General features: G+C 58.4%; 1 protein-coding gene across 21 annotated transcripts in view; it reads left to right on the top strand.

The window, feature by feature from the left end:
• NCOR2 (nuclear receptor corepressor 2) overlaps window positions 1-22,174 on the top strand; it is a 211,888-nt gene that overhangs the window by 36,225 nt on the left and 153,489 nt on the right. Inside the window, exon 1 of one of the 21 annotated variants that reach the window (XM_078061094.1) lies at window positions 8,444-8,736. The exons of the other annotated variants lie outside the window; for them this stretch is intronic. The gene's annotated coding sequence lies outside the window, so the exon portion shown is untranslated. Of the gene's footprint in view, window positions 1-8,443; window positions 8,737-22,174 lie in introns of those variants that run through there. 21 annotated transcript variants of the gene reach the window in all.

Raw genomic sequence — 22,174 nt, 5'->3', positions numbered from 1 at the left:
GACAGTGATCCCTGCCCCAGCTGGAGGGGGGAGGGAGGCGCGCTGCCTTGCGGGGCTCCCAGTGAGCCTGGTGATGGGGCCCCCCTGGCGCCAGGGATCCAGGCGGACTTGTCTTCATCCTGCAGTCGGGTTTAAAAACCTACGCAAGTTTTGAAATTGCCGTAGATCACAGTAATAATAACAGAGTTTGTAATAGTAATCGCGTTGCACGTTACATGTTATAATTTAATCTTCCCCAACCCCTGTAAAGCAGAGAGATTGTTATTATCCCCATTTTACAGATGAGGAAACTGAGGAACAGAGAGGTTGAGTGACCTGCCTGAGGTCACACAGCCAGTGAGATTCAAACCCAGGCTGTCTACCTGGGGGCCCACATCCTTCCCATTCTCCTGCCTCAGTGTCCAGGTCATCCTGAGTGGGACTTCCCCTGCTGCCCCTGTGCTTTATGCATTTACTGATGTCTCCTCAGCATGTCCCTTGCAGGGAGAGGCTAATCTAGGGTGGCTCAAAGCCTCGAGAGGCGTAAATGCTGAAAAGATTATGTCATGCCTTCCACGATGGCCATAAATCAAACAGAAACCATTCTGAACCATAAAATAAAAATGTTTGTTTTTCACTTAAAGACAAAGCAAGCCCATTGCTGAAATTAAAAATGCCCTCTTCTTTCTAGATCTTCTCTTTCCCTTTTGGTGGCTTTGGTTTGCTGGCGCTTTGGGCACTCCTCACTCTGCCTGTGGTCCTGTGTTGATGATCCTTAGACCCATTTCCCAGATGAGCAAACCAGGTTCCGGGAGCGGGTGGGGTGGGGCTTGCATTCTAACCAGCTCTTCCCACCTGATTTGGGGAACCGGGACCACCTCAGTCCCCGCTGCGGAGGGGCTGCCTCTCTTGCCTGAGAAGTGAAGGGGCCCTGCGTGTCCGAGGGTGGCAAGCCCAGCTGTCTGGTGGGAAGAGGAGACTGGCTGCGCCTACATCATTTCGGGGTCAGAGGGGATGCGGGGGTGGCTGGGGGCAGTGTTGTTATCACATGCAGGCCCCAGACCCCCAGCCAGTGTTGACACCTGTTCTTTCACGCTCTGCCCTGTGTCTTGGGACGTCTGACCTTCTGAGCCCTTGGTGTGCCTGGGCCTCCCTGGAGGAATTGTCCTGCAGACCACAGGGAGGGAACACCCTTCACTTTCTGGGGTGTGCTCATGCAGCCAGATGGGGCCTGTGTTTTTGGCAGAGGCTGTGGTTTGGGCTGGCCTGGGGCTTGCATTCCCGTGCTGACTTGAGGTTCGTGGGGTTTGGGCGCTCTCCCTGCCCCTCACTACAGTAGGACGCAGAGGAATTGAGGACAGACTCACATGAAGAAGTGCATGTCTTCTTGGTGCCCTGGGGGAGGGAGCAATCTAGGGAGGCTGCCTGGAAGGAGTGGAACAGGCATGTTGAGCAGTAATAAACTTCGCTTGTAGGGATCAGTATAAGTACCACACTCAGACGGGACCTAGCATGAGCAAATACTGTATTTGTTACGAGCGCTGACATTTCCAGACCACCTGCTTGCCTTAGCGTCATGTGAGGGTCCGCCACGATCACCATCATTAACATCAACTTAATTCCTGATGATGCCTGGGCATTGAGTCTGTGCCATGCTGTGAGCTGAGTGTGTTCTAGACATCCACCCGTGTACTCCTTGTGGCAACCCCAAGAGGTAGGTGCTCTTACTTTATCAGCTGTGTTTTATTGGTGGGGAAGCCGGGGCCACAGAGAGGTTAGGTGACTTGCCCAAGGTCATACAGCTGGCAGTGGGCAGAGGTGGGATTTGAACCCAGGCAGATTGACTCCACGCACCTGCTCTGAATTGTGGGGATTGTGCACGCGCCACCTGCAGCCGTGAGCCTGGAACCAGACTGGATCTCTTGGCGGGGCTGCTGCAGCCACGGGCCAGGCTCCATGTGCCGCGTAGGGCTCTCAGGCGTGCGTCAGCTGTTCTAGGCTGGGCGGGATTGGTCAGGACATGAGGGGTCTGCTTTCTGCCTCCCTGCAGCCAGCCTTGTGTCCCCATGGCCTCCTGGGGTGGGGCGGGGGGTGTAGACACAGCAAACAAGATGCCAGGGCCCTGCCTTGTGGATCCCATGGGCTGAGAGGGAGATGGGCAGTGCACAAAACAAACACGGTATTGCAAGACGGGCGTATGCTGGCTGTGGAATGATGCAGGGTGGGGGACAACTCTGGTTTTGGGGGGTCTCACTTGAGGTAAAGGAATCAAGAGTGGTCTCTGTGGAGGTGACATTGGAGCTGGGACCTAGACAATGAGAAGGAAGCGGGCATATGAAACGAAGAGGAACGAGTGTTATAGGTTGGGGAGTAGCCTGTGCAAAGGCCCTGAGGCCATAATGTTTCAAGAATGCTGAGGAGGCCCATATGGCTGGAATGGAGCCAGGGGCACCAGGAGTGGTCCTCTGGATCTGAGGCTGTTCTTTAGACCTCGGGGGTTGGGCTCTTTTCACACTGAAGGCAGAAACCAGGTTTAAGCGCTTTTGCTTCTCCCTTTTGTTCTTTTGCTTATTGATTAACTTACATTTATTGGACACATGGAATGTTCTGGACATTGGTAGGCCACTAGGATCAGAATGATGGAAAAATCAGGCATTGTCCATGTCTTTGAGGAGTTTAATGTCCAGAGGGAGAGTGTCAGTTAAACAGGTGACATCGAGGGTGGTAAGGATCATGTGGAGTTCAGGCTGTCCCTGGGGTATATAACAAGGTCTGAATTTGTCTGTGGTTAGGACAGGCCTTCTTGGACAAATGTCAATTGAGGGGAGACCCGAAGGTGATCAGTTAGGACTCCTGAGTCATGGTGGAGACACACACAGGCTGGTTTGGGCCACAAGGAGGAATTGATGGGTGCTCATAATGGCAAAGTTCAGGGTAGACAGGTTCAGGCATGGCTGGATCCAGGGGCTCAAACCATGCCTCAGGGAGCTTCCTTCTGTGTGGGCCATGTTTACAGGCAGGTTTCTGCTACCAGTACAGCCAGCCAGGGGGAAGGAGTCACCTGAAGCCCCGAATGGCATTCCTTTCTCTTGCCGAGTAGACCTCCAGTACTTGTTCAGCTATTTTCAACAGCCGCGGGGAGGTGGCCGAGGTGGGGGAAAGGGGTGCCCCAAACTCAGATGCGGTCAAAGAAGGGACTGAGGCAAAAGGGAGGGGTGGGGAGTGTGGCTAACTGGCATGCTGGATATTTTGATTTTCTTCCTCAGAGAAGCCAGAAATCTGGATTTTATAAGCAACGTCCTAATTTTGAAAAAACATTGTGTGTGCCAGAACGAGCTTCCCTGTTGGCCACAGCTGACCGTCATCATTTCATGGCCTCTGTTCTTAGCTATGACTTTCATCTCAAAGTATTTTGCCCTTGGTGATCTGGGCAGAATATCCCATGGAATGTAACAGAAGGTCCCGGGGCTTGGGAAGTCACATTTAATGCCCCTGGAGATCCCATTTCCAAAAGTTGGGGCCCAAGGCCATAGTAGGCCCTGCTAGAGCCCTCCCGTGGAGTTGGAGAGTCTTAGAGCCGTAAAGCCTAGTGGGTAGTGACATAGACTTGGGTACCACATTCCCTGTTTCTAAGCTTTGCCACTTTTGCTTCCTGCCCTTGGGCAAGTCACTTCATCCCTGTTCCTGGGTTTCCCCATCTGTAAAATGGGTCGATTATACTCCATAGGATTGCTGTAAGGCGTAAAGGAGCACATCGGAGCCTGTGCCCCCGATGCCTGGCATGTTGGGAGCGTGTGTCCCCCTGGGCTGGTATTACCTGTCCTTCCTGGTTTGGGGCCTGAGATCCGGCTGGCGGTGGCCAGGAGCATTCCTGGACACCTCCTCCTTCCTCTGCTGCTGGGGCGTGGGCTCCCGGGGCCCCGGAGCGGGCGGCCATCTGCCCCCTGCCTCCTGCCTCTGCCCCAGCCATCCCTGCCAGCCGCTCTGTGCCCTTTGCTGCAAGATGGCGCTGCACTTGGACATGAGTCTGGACAGTTGGGACAGTTAGCCCTGCCCACCGCTAGCTCGCAGCTGCTCCGGGTGGGGGTGGCCCCTTTTTAAAATAAAAACGGCACCCAGGAAAAGAGCCTGGTGGGACAGTTGGCTGCCTTTAACCAACGTGGCTTCTGTCCCTGGATGAAGTGGTAGAGGAAGAAGGGTGCATTTTGGTTTGGGGAAGTCTCCGTTCAGGGACCAAGGTGGTGGCCCGTTTTGGCTTACCTATCAAGGAGGTCCCTTTCTTGCAAGCCCCCTGTGGATGGCTCATGGATACCTCTCTCAGGGAAGGGATTCTGGGTTCCTTGGGGTCCAATTGTAGCTGGCTTAGGCTGGGAGAGGGCTGGCTGCAGGGCCCCTGGGGGGATTCCTCGAGATGCCCACGTGCCTGTCCCCACAGCTTCCAGCCTGGTTCCCCGGACTCGGTGCAGAAAGGAGAGGGGGAGGCCCGGCATGTTGCGGAGCATCTGATGCTGCCGAATTGAGTCTTGATCACGTAGTGGATTGAGCTGTGTCCGCTCGGAACCTGTGAATGTGACCTTGTTTGGACAGAGGGTCTTTGCAGATGCGATCAAGTCAAGCATCTTGAGATGAGATCCTCCTAGATTAGGATGGGCCCGAAGTCTGATGACAAAAGTCCTTAGAAGAGAAGACACACAGAGGAGAAGGCCCTTTGAAGATGGGGGCAGAGACAACAAGCCGAGGACCGCCCGGGGCTACCATGAGCTGGACGAGGCGAGGGAGATCCTCCCCAGAGCCTTGATTTTGGGCTGCCGGTCTCCAGAGCCGTGAGAGAATAAAGTGCTCTTGCTTTAAGCACCCCCCCAGTTTGTCGTAATTTGTTTCTGCAGCCCTAGGAAACCGATGTGGTTTTGTGAATTTTATTTTCATCACAGCTAAACTTTAAAGATCTGTTTGTGGCCTTCAAGGCCCTGGACCTCTGGACCCCGTGACCACAGTTGCCGGCCCCAGCCACGCTGGCCACCTGGCCCCAGGGCCTTTGCCCTGGTTGTTTCCTCTGCCTGGCACCCTGTTGGCTGAGAAGTTTCCACATCTGTCTGTCTTCTCCAGCCTGGCCACTGCTGAACTGCCACCGCCCCAGAAACCGTCCCCGGCACCTGCTGTGACGTGCATTACATCACGTCTTCGTCTGCTCTTGACTCCTGACCTCTTCCCGTGTCAGCTCCACGAGGGCAGGCATCTTTGTCCTCATCTCTGCTGTCTCCCCAGTGACCAGTGCGGACAGCAGGGGCTCAGTACGTGTGTGTTGAATGATGGACGGCCCCAGGCCCGGGGTCAGGGACTCTTCCCTTATTGAACGGAGGCAAAATTCACATCACGTGAAATTAACCATTTTCAAGTGAGCAACTCATTCGTTTTTCATTCCGGAGCCGTGCTGTACACAGCCAACACCTCTGTCTAGGTCTAAAATATCTTCGTCACCTTCTCCCCAAGGAGACCCAGAAGCCATTAGCAGTCCCTCCCGAATCTCCCCTCCCCGCGGCCCCTGGTGACCACCTGCTCTCTCCTCTCCGTGGACCTGCCTGTTCTGGAGATTTTCTATCAGTGGAATCACACACTGTGACCTTTTGTGTCTGACTCCATGCATGGAGCATCATGTTCTCGAGGTCCATCCACGTTGTGGCAGGGGTCCATGCTTGAACCTTTTTATTGTATGGCATTGTGCGGTCTCTGGAGCGCTGGGGGGCAGGATAGGAGAGGGGAGGTGGGAACAGGCTCGCATGTTTCTAGCTCACGCTCTTTCTTTCTCTTCCCTCAGCCCCAACCCTGCTCCTCTGGGGAGGGAGTGAGTGGGGATCCCTTCCACTGGGGCTGGACCCTGTGGTTCTCTGAGCCCTGCAACGGGTGTGGTTTCTGTTGACCCTGAGAGAGGCAGCAAGCAGTGTGCCCCCATTTCACAGCTGAGCAGACTGATGCCCGCAGAGGCAAGGGTCTTGCGTCCGGTCCTTCCTGCCTCCCCTGGGGGACCCCTCTGCCTCTCCATCCGTGCCTCAGTGGCCTCCACCAAAGCATGTCTTGTTAAATTCTTCATTGATCGTTCCCCGATGTGCAAAGCTTTGCCTGGCAGACAGGTTCCTGGGGATGGTCTCCCTCAGAGGCTTGGAGAATGAGGTGTTCTTTTGCTAGGCAGTAGACCACGTGCTAATGTTCTCTGATCTTAAGCTCAGGTTTGGCAGCTGGCTCCATCTAGAAGGAGCTGTGTGTCACTGTTTCTGGTTTTTGATGATGGGCCGTGTTCATGAAATCGCTCAACAAATCATCCGCGGCCTGGCTTTTTGGGGGTAAGACACAAGAAGTGACCGTGGCATGACACCGCCCGGCGTCGAACCTGCCCAAAGCATAAATAGCTCTGGTCGGGGTGTGGATGAGTTCCTCCCGGTTCCAGGCCAGCTTCTGCGAAGGTCTGGGCGCAGGTCTGTGTCCAAAACAAACAGAAAAGAACAAAAGGAACCCATGAGTCCTGCCCCTGCTGCTTCGGGCTCCGCTTCCTGGCCGTGTTTTGGTGGGGCCGGTTTCGCCCGTTCCTGAGTTTTGTGATCTGACGCTTAACGGTGAGAGCCAGCACCCAGCTCTGGGGACTAAAAACGCGACTTTGTGTTGCCTGCTGCTTTCTGTGGCTCGGTGTCCCCATCCACGAGGCTTTGGAGTGGCCGAGTCCACACCGTGGCTTTCAGGGCAGGTCCCAGCGGCCTTCCAAAACGCCCTATGGGGAGTTTCCTTGGGAAAGGCTGGAGGGTGCGTTTGACTAAAGTCAACAACATATGGCCTCCGTGGGGCCTCTTGACTGCTGTCCTAGGAGCCATGCTGGTCCCCTCGCTAGTCCAGCGGCCATGGACCTTCGTCACGCGTCAGTCCCATCTGCCCCCGACCCTCCGTGGCTCCTCGCTGAGTGTACCACGTGGCAGGATGAATGCAGGCCAGGCTGGCCCATTTCAAACCCCAGCTCGGCCGCTTGCCAGCTGTGTGACCCTGGGCAAGCTGCTTAACCTCTCTGGGCCCGTTTCCTGGGGTTCAGAAGCGCACCCGTGGCCTTTTGTCGGGCTGCTGTGCGGCTGGATGGGTCCACAGGTGAGGTGCTTACACAGCGCTGGGCGCGTAGTACGCCGTCTGCCGCCGTCATTGTCCTGATCCCCCTTGGGAGCCTTTCCAGTCTTCGGAGTGACGTGACTTGCCCAGAGGCGTGATGACCTACTTCCCCCTCTAGTCCGGTTACCCCCTGACCTTGTCTTCTCCCTCTGCCTCGCTCCACACCAGCCTCCTCTCTGCTTCTGCGACACGCCAGACACCGTCCCACCTCCAGACCTTTGCCTTTGCTGTGCCTCCTGCCTGGGGTGCCCGGCCCGGCATCCCCAGGGGACCCCCCCTCCCCCCCGCGTGTCATCACTGGGGATGCCATCTTGGGCAGATATCCTTGGGCCCGAGTCCTGGTTGCTGGGGGCGGGGGCGAGAATCTGGAGAGCCCCCGGGTGGAGGGGGAATCCCGCTGCTCCCCCTGCCCCTGCCCCTCCGAGCACTGTGGGAAGCAGCGCGGGGCCTGCCCCTGCTGCAGATGGGAAGCTGACAGCCCGAGGAGCTCAGACTTGTTTCTGAGTCATACAGCCCAGTTGCAGCCAAGGTTCAGACCCCTGGCTGACCACCAAAGCATCCATTTTGGCCTGTGTGTGTGTGTGTGTGGGGGGGGGGGTTGGCTGTCTTTGTTCACCCCCTGGGCCTGTCACCGAGATGACCCTTGTTCTGAATACCAATGCGAGGGGGTCATGTTTGCTTTTCCTGAGATTACAAGTAGGGCAGAAATATTTTAAAGGCAGAGCCTGCCCCTCCGCCATGTCACCCTGGAGGACTGGAGGCCCCGGGAGGGACCGGGCAGCGGCTTTGGTTCCTCGCCAGGCCCAGGCTGGGGAGCCCCACGCCGCCCTTCGGTGGGGGGGGGGGCAGGGGGAGGCGGGCAGCTCCGGCTCCCGGGTGGACGGGTCCGGCGGGGAAGGAAGCGGGTTAAAGGAGAATTCGGGCCTGGAGCTCGCTTTCGCCTGCGAGGAGGGAATAGTGAAGAGGTTTTTCTACCGAGCTATAAAAAGGCCTCCCAGCGTTTCAGCTCCTGAGTGTCGGCTGGAAGCCCGCCAGGGTTACCATGGCGATGAGGAATTATTACTTACTGCCAAGGCTGGGAGAAAAAGCGAGTACTTTTGGCTTCCGAACAAGAGGAGTGGACTTATGTAATTCTCTGTGTTTATAGGCCCGGAGTGGCAGGAGGCGAGGAGGGACCGTGGAGGCCTGACACGGAGTTTTGGCCCCGGCGTGGGGTCGGCAGCTGGGGCTTCTGCCTGGTGGGCCTCGGCCCGCGCTGGCCTCGGGGGCGTGGGGGGGGACAGTGGGTCGGGGGCCGGGGTGGGGGGGTGCGGGCCTGGCTCTGGGGCCTCCCCAGCCGGGGGGGACGCCCGTAGTCTCGCGGGAAGGCGAGCGGCTGCTCGGTGGGGCCGCCGCTCCCCGTGTCAGTCCTGCAGGAAGGATGGCTTTGATGTTGGACGCCGTGTGTCTTCTGGAAGCCAGCAGAACAGTCTGTGTGTGTGGACTCCACTGACCCACTTGCTGGCACAGTTTACTTCTTTCTTTTTCTTTCTTTTCTTTTTTTTTTTTTTGTGGGAGAGTTACTTCAAGTTGTGTTTGGAGCTGACGTGAGTGGAAGGCTGGTCATGTGCTCGGGTAAGAGAAGTTTCTGGGCTTGGTGGTGGGCAGGGAGACGCGGTGCGGCCGGGTCACGGCCCAGGTGGGCAAAGACCGGGAGCCACCGTGGGGCGGCGGGGCGTCCGTCTGGGGGCCGCCGGGCTCGCCGGGTGGAGGCAGCCCGGTCGCGCCCTGGCCACGGTGGCCTCGGGTGGCCCTGCCCCGGCAGGCGGCGATTGCGGCGCGGCGCTGGGGGGGTGAAGGGCCGGTGGTCACAGTGGTCGGAGTCCCTACGGTCGGGAGCAGGGTGCCGAGAGGTGGGCAGCCCGGCGGGAAAGGCTTCTGGCCGCTGTCTGGCCGCGGGGTTGGACGTGTGGGGTGGGGACCGAGCTGCCCGGAGCTGGGGCGCACGCGTCCTTGCGGGAGAGCGGGCAGAGCCGAGGAATCGGGGTGCTCCTGGCGCCGTGGCTGCAGGGTAGCAGCTGGGGGCCTCGGGATCTGGGGGGTGGGCTCCTCAGCGGGCAGGGGGCAGGGGAGGGGAGCCAGGTGCAGGCAGCCCTGTGGCTGCCCCGGCGCCCGGCTCCCACCGCGGTGGCTCTTGGCTGGGTGCCCGTGTCTGGTTTGAAATCAGCGCCACCGGCCCAGGCTTGCCCAGGGACCTGGCAGCGAGGAGCCGGCATAAACACTGGAAAGTTGGAAGGGCTTCCTGAGCTCACAAGGAGCCTTCAGTTGCAGGCACAGGGGATGAGGGAGCGATTTGTCCTGAGGTCTGGGTGCGCCAGGACCGTTGGAAGCAGCGGGACGTCTCGTGGGGGCCTGGAGCTCGGGCCAGGGAGGGCTGGCTTCCCGGATGGCATCTCTCGTTTGCCATGGACTCGAGTTTGAATCCTGCTTCCATCCCTTTTTACGCTGAGTGGCCTTACCTCACCTGTGTGAGCTTCAGTTCCCTTGTCTGTAAAATGGGGCAAGAGTGAGGGTCACACAGGCTTTGGGATGAGGTGAGGGGGAGCTGTAGCCTCCTGGTTCGTTCTGGGGCCAGACCTCCAGGGTTCACATCCCGGTTAAACACTTCCTGGCCGTGTGGCCTTGGACAGATTCTCTCAACGGCTCTGAGCCTCAGTGTTCTCATCTGGCAAATGGACGCTCCATCTGTCTCCACCCCAGAAGCGGTTGTATGGCTCAAGGGGGCTAAGAAATGGTCCCTTCGCCTCCCCTCATGGAAGGCGTGACAGTGGGCAGGTCGTGGAATTCAGCTCTCTTGTTCGTACAGTGTGAGCGGCTTGCACTTGCGCCTGAGGGGGAACCAAGACCGGCCTGCGCAGGACCCCTGTGGGCTGGTGTGGGGGAGACTCCTTTAGTGTAGATAAGCTTGGATATAAGTTAGCTACACCTTGGTCTCCACTGATTTTTTTTTCTTCTGTGTTGAGAACCCTCCTGTTCTATATGATTTGGAAACCGCAGTCTGGGTCTCGGGAGGTGGAGAGAGAGGGTTCCTCCTCAAGCCCCAGGCTCTGTTTGCATTTGGGCCTGGGCTGGGGTCCCCGGGGCTGTCCCACTGTGCCTGTTCTGCCCCGTCTCCCACCAAGTATGGGCCAGGCACCCTGACTGCGTGGTGTGGCCTGGAGGTTGGGCGGGCAGGGCTGGCTCTCCCGCCGAGGGTGGCAGTCATCCTGTGTTTGTAAGTGACACCGGATGCTGGGCCGGTGGCTGGCTCGGAGCCTCTCCTCCTGGGCCAGCAGAAGCCGGCAGGGAGTTCCCTGGGTGTCCAGGCTGTCCACGCCAGCTACCCACTGTCCGGTTGTCCTCAGGCCTCTCCTGGAGACCTCGGGAAAGGCCTCTGTAGCAGGGGGCCCCACAAATGTCACCTTGCTGCCCCCAAGCCCCCGGTGCCCACTTGGGTCAGCCGTAGTGGCTGCCTCAGTCCTGCCCTGAGGGTCTCAGTGACTTGACCCCCCCATCTGCACGAAGGTGCAGGTGCATAGCGCTCCGCACACTCACATACACACAAACGCGTGTGTGTAAAACCCGCCAGGTCTGAATAAGGCTCACTGTGTCATCGTCAGTCCCCTGGTTACGCCGCAGGGACTGAACTGGGCCTCTGTAGGGACATCACCATTGGGGGAGGCTGGCTGAAGGGTACGCGGGGTCGAGCTTTCTCATTTCTTATGGCTGCCTGCGAATCTATAGTGATCTAAGGAGACACAGAGCGTAGGCTTGGGGCCAGGCTGTCCTGGGTTCGAATTCAGCCCATTGGTAGCTGTGTGAATTAGAGCAAGTGGCTGGACCCCTCCAGGCCTCAGTCCTCGTGTGTAAACTGGAGATAGTGTTTGGTACTTTGTGGGGCATGAGGGATGGTTAAATGAGGTGATACACGCTAGGTGTTGAGAAGGGTGCGGGCATGTGCTCAGCGCTGCCTGGGGGGGTGCTCTTGGGGTATCATCCCTGATGCGATTGCTGTGGTTCGCCCCGCACTAGCTCATTCCACACCCGAATCAGCCGTGGCTTGGGAGGCTGCTGTATGATCCCCACTTCGCAGATGAGGACACTGAGGCTCGGGTCAGGTGACCCACCCAAGGGCGCAGAGTTTGTGAGGGCTGGGGCTCGACTCAAACCCCAGCCAGAGCCTGTGTATGGAAGTTCTTTGGCTGGGTGACCCCAGGGAGGTTGCTTGCCCTCTCTGAGCCTCGGTCCCCTTCTTCCTTCTCTCCTCACCTGTAGGCTGGGCTTGGAGGTTGGGATGGGGGGTGGTGGCTGGGTTCACGAACTGGGAAAGCCAGAGAGCCCTGACCTCTGGACCCTTTCTCTCACTTCCTGGGCCCTCCCAGAGCCTGCCCCCCTCAGCCACGTCTGCGGCCTGTGGGGTCACTCCTGTGACAGCCAGACTCACTTCCTCTCTTAGCACTCTTTCCTCCTTGCTCTGTACTCTGGGCTGCATTTTGCCTTTCTTGCTTTTCCCTGTGGTGAAGGACTGGTTTCTCTTGGACCCCTTCCCACCTCCACGGCGGTGAGAAGGCCTTCGGGTTGTTAACTAGCTCACCCTAGAGCGAGCCGGGTTATCCCCAGCTAGCGCTTAAGCATGAGAAATGCGTTCCGTTCAGCCAAAGCTAATCCAAGGCTAGACACGTCTCCAGAGGCTCCCGAGAGAGGGCTTGCACGGATTTTGTCTCCCTTACGGTGGACTAGTAACTGCACTTGGGCCTTCACGTGTCCCCAGAGGTCCAGGCAGGGCTTGCTTTATGCCTAAGGATTTGGGAGGGTTCCAGACCATCCCAGGCTGGGGCCGGGGGGGCTACCGGTGGGCCCTGGTGGGGCTGAGCAGGGAGGGGCGTCCACAGTCAGGTCAGATGATGGAGGCTCTGTCTGAGGCTCGGGGAGTACCAGTCACAGCTTAGGGTCTCAGGTGCTGGGATTTGCTGGGCAGAGCCTGGAGGGCAAGAAGTGGGCTGAGTCAGGGACGTTCCAGCCTCACGAGTCTTTTGGCTGTTTTTGGAAGCTCCCATCACGGTCCTGCCCCGGACCTTTGTACTTGCTGTGCCCTCTTCCTGCAACACCCTTCCCTCAGATAGGCTTCTGCTCAAAGGTGGCCTTCCGAGCAGGGACCCGACCTCCCCAAAGTTACTCTTGTCACCTTATACTGTCATCACTTGGGATTTATTATGTGCCCATCGCCATGTCACCCGAACCCATTCCCCCAGGGTTTTGTTCATCTTGGTCACTACTGTGTCCCTAGCACTGGGCACATCATAGGTGTTCAGCAAACGGTTATGCCTGACTCAGTGTCCCCCACGGGCTGTGGATCTGGGCCTGTCCCCTTTCAGTGATTGAGGCCCTTCTGGGGCTGGACGACTTCACCTGTGCCTCCAGGCAAGTCACACCCCCGAGGGCTCTGGCTGGGGAGACTCAGGTCCTTGCCTCCTCCACCCCAGAAGTTCTGCATCTGGGGCTTGAGAATGCCTTTTGGGGACTCCTGGAAAACTAGGGTCCTTTGAAAAGCAGTTCTTGTGTTTGTGCTCAAGAGTGCCCCACGGGAACTGTACCCCCAGAAGGTCTGCCCCCTCCTAGATAAAGTCAGAGAGGCGGAGGTCATGAGCAAGGCACGTGGGGGGCAGGGGAGGGGTGTAGACAGCATCAGCTTCGTGTATTGAGGGCTGACAAGGCAGGGCCACCATTGTGCACGCTTTAATTTATTGAGTTCTTCTAACAACCCTCTGAGCCACAGAGAGGGTAAGCATCTTGCCCAAAGACACACAGCCTCAGGCACACGGTATTAGTAGGTAAATGGCATTTTGTGTGCAGCCCTGGGAAGGAGCCCCTTTCCCTCTCTGAGGGAGCCCCACTCATCCGGATCTGAGGCCCAGAGATGCCCACACTCTTCCTCTTCCTCGGGATGGCCTGGAGTTGGTTTCTCAGTGTGGGTCAGGAGCTAAAAGGCTGGAGGAGCCGCCCCCCCTTTCCTCCTCGTTGGCCATTTGCATGACAATGAGCCCTTTGTCCCTGGGTCCAGCCTCCTTCCCAGGCTAATAACATAATTCCCGGCCTGTGATGTCATAATGGGCCCTTTCTGCTGGGGTTGGAGGCTGGGTGGGCAGCTGTAGAGGCTGGGCCCTGGCGGGTAATAAATAGAGAGGTGCTGATTATCGGGGGGCCGGACGCGCTCTCCTTGCAGGATGCCGATTCATCCTCCAGGAGTGGGATTTGCTTCCCTTTGACACAGGAGCAAACAGATTCAGAGTTTGTTCAGCCCCCTGGCTGAACCACTTTGCGCCTCTTCTTGGCCTGTGAAGTGGGGGTGAGTCATCCCTGGCTGGCCCTCTCCCGGAGGCGTGGGTGTGAGAGTCCCTTGCTTCCTGTAAACGTGAGGGAGGCCCCTGCGCCCAAGGCAGGACGGCTCAGGGAAAGTGGGCTCAAACCTGGGCCTGTGGCTTACCTCTGTGTCTCAGTTTCCTCGTCTGCTTGGCGGGGGTTCTGCTGGGGCTTGGCGGTGGGCCTCATTGGGCAGTGTCAGGAAAGGCTGCTGTGTAATGGGGTGAATGGTGCCCCCCCAAAAGATAAGCGCACGCATTAATACCCGTCTCCTCTAAATGTGACCTGCTTTGGGAAAAACGTTTTTGCAGACGTGTCTTGAGATGAGGTCATTTGGATTCCCCGGGTGAGCCCTCTGTTCAGTGACCAGTGTCATTCTGAGGGACAGAAGAGAAGGCACACAGAGGACGCTGCATGAAGACGGGCAGAGACCCCAGTGACGTGGCCAGATGCTGGAGGAGGCAGGGGGGATCCTGCCCGAGAGCCTTCAGGGGAGCGAGGCCTGCCCACACACGGATGTTGCACCTTGGGCCTCCAAACCTGTGAGAGAATAAATTTCTGTTGTTTGAAGCCACCCGGATTATGGTCATTTGTCACAGCAGCCCTAACAGACTAATACAGCCAGGGACCCCCCCCATTCTTTGGAGGTTGGAGGGAGCTCTCCCTGGGGCAGATGCATGGGGGTTCTCTTCCCCACCCCAAGCTGAGGGTCCAGGACCTAGGGAGGTGGTCGGGGCAGCTGAGAACACCCCTTTATGCCCAGGGGCGTGGGGAGCCCTGTCGGAGGAGTCCAGGACCTGCCTCCCTTGCCCAGAACCCAAATCCACACATCCCTGAACCTGCCTGGTGCCTGCTCCTGGCTCTCCCCCCTCGGGTGGCCCTGCTAAGGAGGACATAACCCAGGAGGCAAGAGGCCCCTCAGATTCCATGCTGGGCCCAGCCTAGGCCCCGAACGCTCATGCCCCACCTGCCTGGCCATTCACCCAGCACCTGGGTTGCAGCCATCCCCTGCTCCCCACCCCTGCGTGCCCGTAAGCCGCCTTGTTTGCCAGGTGCCCTTGACAAAGGGAGACACTGAGCCCCAGAGAAGGCAGGCTACAGCCCCTCGGTGGTAGGGATGGCCTTCAGAGTCTCAGGCATGGCTAATGCATGGGCTGGCGTTGCAGCTTCCAGGAGGAAGGGATCAGAGCCCCGGGCCACACTGAAAGCTACGGGGGAGCGTAGACGTGGATCAGTTCTTGGGACACGCTGGCCTAATGTAGATGGCACCCCAAAATCTGACTTTAAGTGGACCCCTTCTTGGCCTCAGTTTCTCTGTTCACAGAGTGGCCTTCGACCTTCGGCTCAGAGTCTGCAATAATGTTCTCAGTGTTCAGGGCCTCAACAAGCATTTATAGGGCGCCTGCTGTGTGCACTGAGCTGGGACTCAGTGGTGGACACAACAGATGCGACTCCTGCCTCACGGACCTGACCTTTGGGGTTGTGGGGAGATGGGAAATAAAGCAGCCGGGACTTGGGGAATGAAGATACCAGATCCCGATGGGGGAGATAACAGAGCAGGGGGCTGGGGTGGGGCTGAGGATGCCGCCTTCCTTCTCCTTCTGGGACCTGGGGTGGGGATTTGCAATGAGCTCTTGGCGGGGGGCCGGATGGACAAGGAGATGGCCGTGGCCAATCTGCAGCAACCTGCGGTTGCCTCCAGCTGGCAGGACTTGGCCTGGACCCGTGAGCGGTGACGTTGGCTACAAGGCCTATGAGGCCCTGACACCGGCCTGGTGGGGGACACAGGGGTCTTCTCCAGCCTGAGTAGGGAGGCTGGGGTACAGTGGTGATGGATGCCCAGGACACAGTGGCCAAGAGGTGGATGGTGCAGAGGGCAAACGTGGGTTTGCATCCAGGCTCTGCCCCTTGCTTCCTGTGTGACCGCAGGCAAGTTACTTAACCTCTCTGTGCCTCAATCTTGCTTCCCATGGGTACAGTAATGATTAAGTGAACTGATGATAGTGAGCATTGTAGTAGCAATTCGCTGTGATGGTGAGTGCGAGGCGCTCACCTTGGGTCTGTTACCGGGACTGCTCAGGACCTGGAATCTGGAAGTGGAGTTTGTTCATCTTTCCATGGTCCTGTTCCTGCCCCTGGGACATGGAGTAGCCTGCTTTGGCCCCAGAACCCCAGTCTCCCCATCTGTGAATGGGGAGCTGAAACAGACTGGTGGCCACACGGAGGTGGGGAGGAAAAGAGGATGGTGGGAGAGGTCAGCACCTATGGGATCAGGGCTGGGTGTCAGGATCTCTCCCTGCTCCCGGTCTGAGCCATGGCCACCCTCCAGGCCGAGAACAACTGCCTGTTTTACAGCCCAGGAAGCAGGCCCCAGCAGGGATGGGGCCCGAGGTGTGTCTGTGGGCGCAGCCTCATGGCCTCCTGGCTGCGGACAATGCCCCTGTCTGAAAGGAGGGGTGGCGGGGCTGGGGCAGGGGGAGAGAGAGAGCCCTCGCCAGCTCGGGATGTTCTGCCAGAAACCGAGGCCAGAGGCTCCACTTACTGCCTGGGGCTTTGTGGGTGGGGGTGTGCGTGCTGCTGAGGGGTGACCCAGATCTGAGGCAGCGAGGAGGGGCAGCCTTTATCTGCAGAGTTGCCGCCTGCTGGGTCCCCTGTTAGGGCCTCCGATGGCTCGGGACTAGGCCAGGAGACTGCTTCTCCTTCACGGTCAGAGACCGGGAGGCCTGTCCTGGGCTCCTGCCTGGCCCCTTCCTCCTAGTCTGAGTCTGTCCTGGGCTCCCATCTCATTTCTCTTGCCTCCTTCTGGCTGGCTTGGGAGATCTCCCTACCTGCACAGGTGAGGACCAGAGAGTAGAGAGATCTGATTCCAGGGAGATTCATGGGTTAGAATCTGGGTTTTAAGGGGTTGCTATCTTAGGTGACTTGGTTGCAATCGGCAGACTCCCTGCTCCTCCTGCATTTAGCACACAAGGCTCAGGGTAAGCTTCAGGCATGGTTGGATCCAGGGGTTCAGGTGATGAGGTGATCAAAGGTGCAGGAGGGGTCGTAGGCCAAGGGACATAAGGGTGCAGTTTGCAAGCAGTGGGTGCTGGGTGGGCAGACAACAGCAGCTGACCACAGCAGCTTCACTGCCAGCTTGGGGGCCCTGCCCAGCCCCCCTTTCACAGCCAGCGTGTGCCCGTTGGGTTTGGGGGGGTGTTATTTAAGATTCACTGGGTAAGTGGACCCAGCCCCTCCCTCTCCCTGTTTTAATTAGGGGCTTCTCAGGTCCCCCCTCCAAGCCATATGGGAGAACTTCCTGCCTGTCACTCTCCCTGCCCCCCCCGTCCCCCCCCCCCCCCCGCGCCCAGCTCCCCTGGGCTTTGCTGGGCTCTGTCTTGTGGCTTTCAACTGACCACATGTCAGAAGCCACAGGTCACATCCTGGCAGCCCACGGGCTGTATTTGGATGTCAGACTGATTTATTGGGTTGGGTTTATAGTCTATGTTTTTGAAATAAAAATTGTAAATTGAGGGATGTCTCAGAGTCAGACTTTCTTTGCCTGAAAGGCTTGGAAGCTGTGATCCCCTGGGCCACAGTCTCGAGTGGCCATGATGCCCCCGGCTGGGGCTGAGCCAGCGGCCACCCCCTTCCCATGTCCTTCCACACATGCGGCCCCCGCCTGCCCCCATCCTTGGCACGACTCCAGCCTGGCCCTATGTATTCCAGTCGGGGCATGGTATCCTCGGCCCTCCTTTCTCTTTTCCCCTCCCTAGTTCCGGCTTGGGACCCTCTCCCCCCGAGCCTTGTTAGTCTTGCTCCCTCCACAAACTGATAACCAGATCCCAGGGGAATGCTCGCCGCTCCTGGGCACTGAAGCCTGTGTTCATATCTGGAACTGCTGGCTACAGGGGCCGGAGGGCCTTTTGGATTCTTGATCACTGCTCCGTGATCATCAGAGACTAACTGATGAACGACAGCCCTCGGGGAAATCGAGGGGCTCCTGTGATCCACATTGGAGCGTTGGAAAGAGCAGATCAGAGTGGACCCTTCCTCCTTGGCCAGGCATCTGGGGGGGGGGGGGCGGCAAGAGGGGCCTCCTGGCCAGGCCTGTGGGAGGTGGGCCCCTGGAGGCTGGGGAGGGGGGTGCACGGCAGGGCTGTTGTTGAGTGGGTGGGCTCCCAGTCCTGCAGGCCGCTGCTGGCCAAGCTATTCTTAGCAGCGGGAACATTTGTCCTCCTTCACATGTGGTGGAGGACATCCCCCAGAGATCTGCCCTGAAATACTCGGGACGACCCCATAAATTCCTCAGAAAGCCGTCCTTGAGGGCCCAGCGTGCGTGGAGGAGGGGCAGGGGGAGGCGTTTCCGGCAGCTGCACAGCTGTGGACACATTTGCCAGATGCTGATGCAGGGAAGGTGGTGGGAACCCAGAGTCTGCCGCCCCTGCTCCCTCTCGGTGGCCCCCTTCACCCTCAGGGTCTTGGCAAGTGATGGGCCGGGCCGGCAGGCTGGTGGTGGTGGGGTTTCAGGTCAGCCCCTCCCTGTGTCCCGGCCTCTCGGTCATCTCCTGAGGCTGCCTGGCTTGGGGGCGAGGTCTTGACTGTGGTCCCTCGCAGTGCCTAGCTAGGAGGGGCTGCTGCATGCCAAGACCCCCGGCAGGGCCTTTGGCAACACCGTCTTTTATGGGGGCAGCCTGGGCAGTGGGAGCCACCACAGAGCAATACCAGCCCAGCTGGATGCCTGGGCTAGCAATCAGGGAGGCCTCCCTGGAGGAGGTGTGTGGTTTTTTTTTTTTTTTTTTTTTTTTTTTTTAATTTTAAATTGTGGTAAGATAGACATAACAAAAATTTTACCATCTCAACCATTTTTAAGTGTACAGTTCAGTAGTGTTAAGTACATGCACGTGGTTGTGCAACCATCACCACCTTCGTTTCCAGAGCTTTCTTCTCTTGCAAAACAGAAACTGTCCCCGTTAAACACGAACTCCCCATACCCCGTCCTCCTGGCAACCAGCCTTCTACTTTCTGTCTTTATGAATCTGACTATTCTGGGCACCTCCTATGAGTGAAATCATAGTGTTTGTCCTTTTGTGTCTGGCTTCTTTCACTCAGCAGAATGTCGAGAGCTGTGCTCTGTGGCCCATTTCCTTCTTGGTTGTTGGTTCATTCCCGTCCAGGTAGTGAGGCTCCTGGGGCCTGGAGCCCTGTATCCTTGACCATCCCAGGATCCGGGATTAGGATGCAGTCCCGGGCCCCCGGTGAGTGGATAGCACTCACGGGGAGCGGGCACCGACCGCGCTGAGCCCCCACACAGGTCCCTGCTGCCCGCTGCATTCCAAGCCCCCAGAGGGGGGCGCGGAGGGTCGAGCCGTGTGCCCAGGCGCACGGCTGGTGCCAGCGTCCCACCCCCCACCGCCCGGACACCAGCCTCTTCTCCGGTCTCCCCCATCTCCCCCCCCACCCCGGTCCCCTCTGCAGAAAAAAATTGCCGTTTGGAAGGCCAGATGGAAGAGCTGGGCCTAATGGAAAACACGTCCCTCCTGGGGCGCCCAGAACCTAATGAGGAAGAGCCAGGAAAAATCCGGCGTCATGTTTGTGAAACACCCAGGAGGGAGGGCGTGTCGCGCGGCGGGGGCTCTCGTGTGGAACCCAGTGACCCGGCGTGCGGGGACAGTTTGTCACGACTGTGGCTTGTCTCTCTCTTCCTTTTAAAATTAAAAGGGGGGGGAAGGGATTCCCGGAGGGAGTGACTGTGAGCAGATCTGGCTGTGGCGGGGAAGCAGGGCTGGGCGGCCGAGCTGGCCCCAGCCCAGGGGACACAAATGTACCAGTTAAATGGGAGACAGAAGCGGGTCTCCTTGGCGGCCCCGAGCTGGGCCACTCTTCTTCTGCTCCCTTCGGAGGGTGTGTGCGGCTGGACCTGGCTGCCTTCTGGCTACGTGACCTCGGGCAAGTGAGTGCACCTCTCTGAGCCTCAGTTTCCTGGTCTGTTGAATGGGGCAGTCTGGTTTGGTGAGGCAAATCGGAGCCTTCCCCTAGTGTGGGTGCCTGATGAATGTCACCTGCGGTAAACTGAGGCTGGTCGGAGGAAGGGGGGGCACGAAGCAGAATCTGGGGGCAGTGGGGGTTCTGGCTGTGGCTGGGGATCCTTTTGAGGGGAGGTGAGAGGTGGGGCGGGTGCAGGGGTGTGTTTGGTACCAGGCCTCTGGTTTCCCCTGGAAGGTTGGTGCAGGCTGTGGCCAGTCGGGGCTCTGTCCTGGCACCTGGTCATCCTTGTGGACCCGGAGCTTTTGTCCCCACGGCCCTGGGTATTGTTCCCCCCGGGGTGTCTGTGTGGGCTCCGCTCAGCCCACCCTGCCCGCTTCGGACCGCGTGGGCTGTGGGATCCAGCCGAGGAGGGCAGAGTCCGGCCACGCAGCACCAGCCTGCTGCCTGCCTGCCTCTTTTGGGGCCTCAGTTTCCCGCCTGCAGAAAGAGGGTGTTGAGTGAGGGCAGCCCCCTCCTCCCTCGTCCAGACCCTGCGAGGCCCAGCTCACCCCTCCCTCGGGAAGCTCTCTGCCTTCTCTGTGTTTGGGTGCGGGTCTCCCCAGTCCTGCATACCCTCCTTGCTCTGGGGACTTGCTCTGCCATTTATTTGGTTGGGCCCAGCCTCGGTTTTCTCACCTGCAAAGTGGGGAGAGTGATAGCACCTGCCCAGCGACTAGCATTGCCACCATCGTTACTGATAACTTGCCTTCCCCGTCCCCACCCCCTGTATTTCCAGTAGTGGAGGGAACTTGAGCCCTCATTTTGGGGACTCTTCTGTGGGTGTTGAGCTTTCCATGGATCTTTTCTCAATGAATCTTTCTACCTGTCTCTCCCTGTTCTGATTCTGGAGTTCGGGACTGGAGGGGGCTTGGGGGGCAGTTGTGCAGGTTTGGGGGTTCATGGGGGTGATGGTGCTCATGTGTGTCCCCAGCTGTGCCTGGCAGGGAGCCTGATGTGGGAGTATTAGTGGAATAAAAAGCATGCTTGGCTCTGGGGGTTGCTTAAAAAAGTGAGACCCAGAAAACTGTGGACAGTGGGACAGTTAAATCGATGTCCATCTGCTGATTTGTCTGTCCCATCTGTCTGTCCATCCATTCATCCATCCATCCATCTCCCTCGCTCTTTCCTCCCTCCCTCCCTCCTTCATCCATCCGTCCATCTGCCCCTCCTTCCCCCTCCAGCCCTCTGTTGAGTACCTGGGGTGAGGAGGTGTTGGGACAGGCCTGTCATTGGCTGGCAGCTCTGGTTGGCAGCGATTTCTGTCCACCTGGTCCACTGCCGTGACCCCAGTGCTTGGCACAGTGCCCGCACATCAGAGATGCTCAAATAACTCCCCGACTGACCGGAATGGGGCAGAGACCCATTTGGGGTGGGCTTGTCTTGACTGGCCTCAGCTTGGGGGTGGGCAGGCAGCGCTCCTGAATGCTGAGTATGGTGACCCAGGGCCACTCAGGGCTGCTGCTCTTTGGACGGAGCCATGAGCAAGCCTTGGTTGGGCTCCTGGCTCCTCCTTGGGAGCCCAGTGAGCTCTCTGCCAGGTCAGTGTCACTGCTGCTGGGCCTGCCTATTTGGGAGGGCAGGCAGGGGCCTGTTTTCTATGGGACCCTGAATGGTGGCTTTAATAGTGTTAAGATTCCAGGTGGGCTGGTCCTTTTACCCGCATACGATGCACAGAGGCCCGGGACCCATTACTCCCTGATGGAGGGCACAGCTGAAATTTCCTTTAACTCAGGGGCACCAGGGGCAGGCTTGATATAGGAGACCTCGAACATCACTGCTGCCCAGAGGGGTGGCACCTTCCTTTCTTGCTCACAGTGAAAGCCTGTGTGACCCCTGGCTCATTCCACTCTTACCATCTGGGCCTCCCTGCTGTTCCTTCCTCACCTCAGGGCCTTTGCACTGTCTGTTCCCTCTGCCTGGAAGAGCTTCCCCAGACATCTGCATGCTTTCCTTCTCCCCTTTCTCTGCCCCTCCACATCTTTGCTTAAAGACCCTCTGTGGTGAAGCTGTCTTGACCCCCCCCTTCCCCTGTCTGCCCTCCTCATACTTCTGTTTTTCTCCATGCCACAGACACCTTCCAGCATTCCTATTGTAACTCCTGTCTTGCCTGCTGGAATGGCAGCTCAGCAAGGGCAGGGATTTGGGGTCTTTTTCTCACTTCTGCGTCTCCGTACCTGCTCACGAAGGTTGCTGGAACCATGGCTGATGGTGGTGAGCTGCCGGGGCAGGGAGCAGGGACTCTGCCTTCACCCCCTGCCCTCGGGCCCGTGCAGGCTCCTCTGGACTCATGGGGGCCGCCTCCCGTGGGGCTTTCTGTGTCTTGGGACTGAGCTGAGAGCCGGATCCCCGGCGTCCGCTGTGCGCCAGGAGGCCCTTCGGAAGGTGGAAGCAGATACTTGGCCAGCTCCCCATTATTACAGCGCGCCAGAAACTAGAAACTCAAGGTGTAAACAGCTTCGTTCTAGCTGGTATTTCTGCCGCATCCTAACCTCACGTCCCAGAGCAGCCTTGGCGCGCACATCCCCCGCCCTCCTGGGGCCAGGCTGTCTGGTAGATATTCGTTGGATGCCTACCGTGTGCCAGGCACTCTGCCAGGCTCTAGATTATAGCAATGAACAAAACAAATATTTATCGAGCACCCACCATATTGAGTTAAATAGGGTATCCC

This window comes from Halichoerus grypus, chromosome 13 (assembly GCF_964656455.1).
Source record: "Halichoerus grypus chromosome 13, mHalGry1.hap1.1, whole genome shotgun sequence".
In the NCBI taxonomy this organism is placed as follows: Eukaryota; Metazoa; Chordata; class Mammalia; order Carnivora; family Phocidae; genus Halichoerus; species Halichoerus grypus.
The sequence above is the reverse complement of the archived record's forward strand: the minus strand, read 5'-3'. Positions and strand labels throughout refer to the sequence as shown.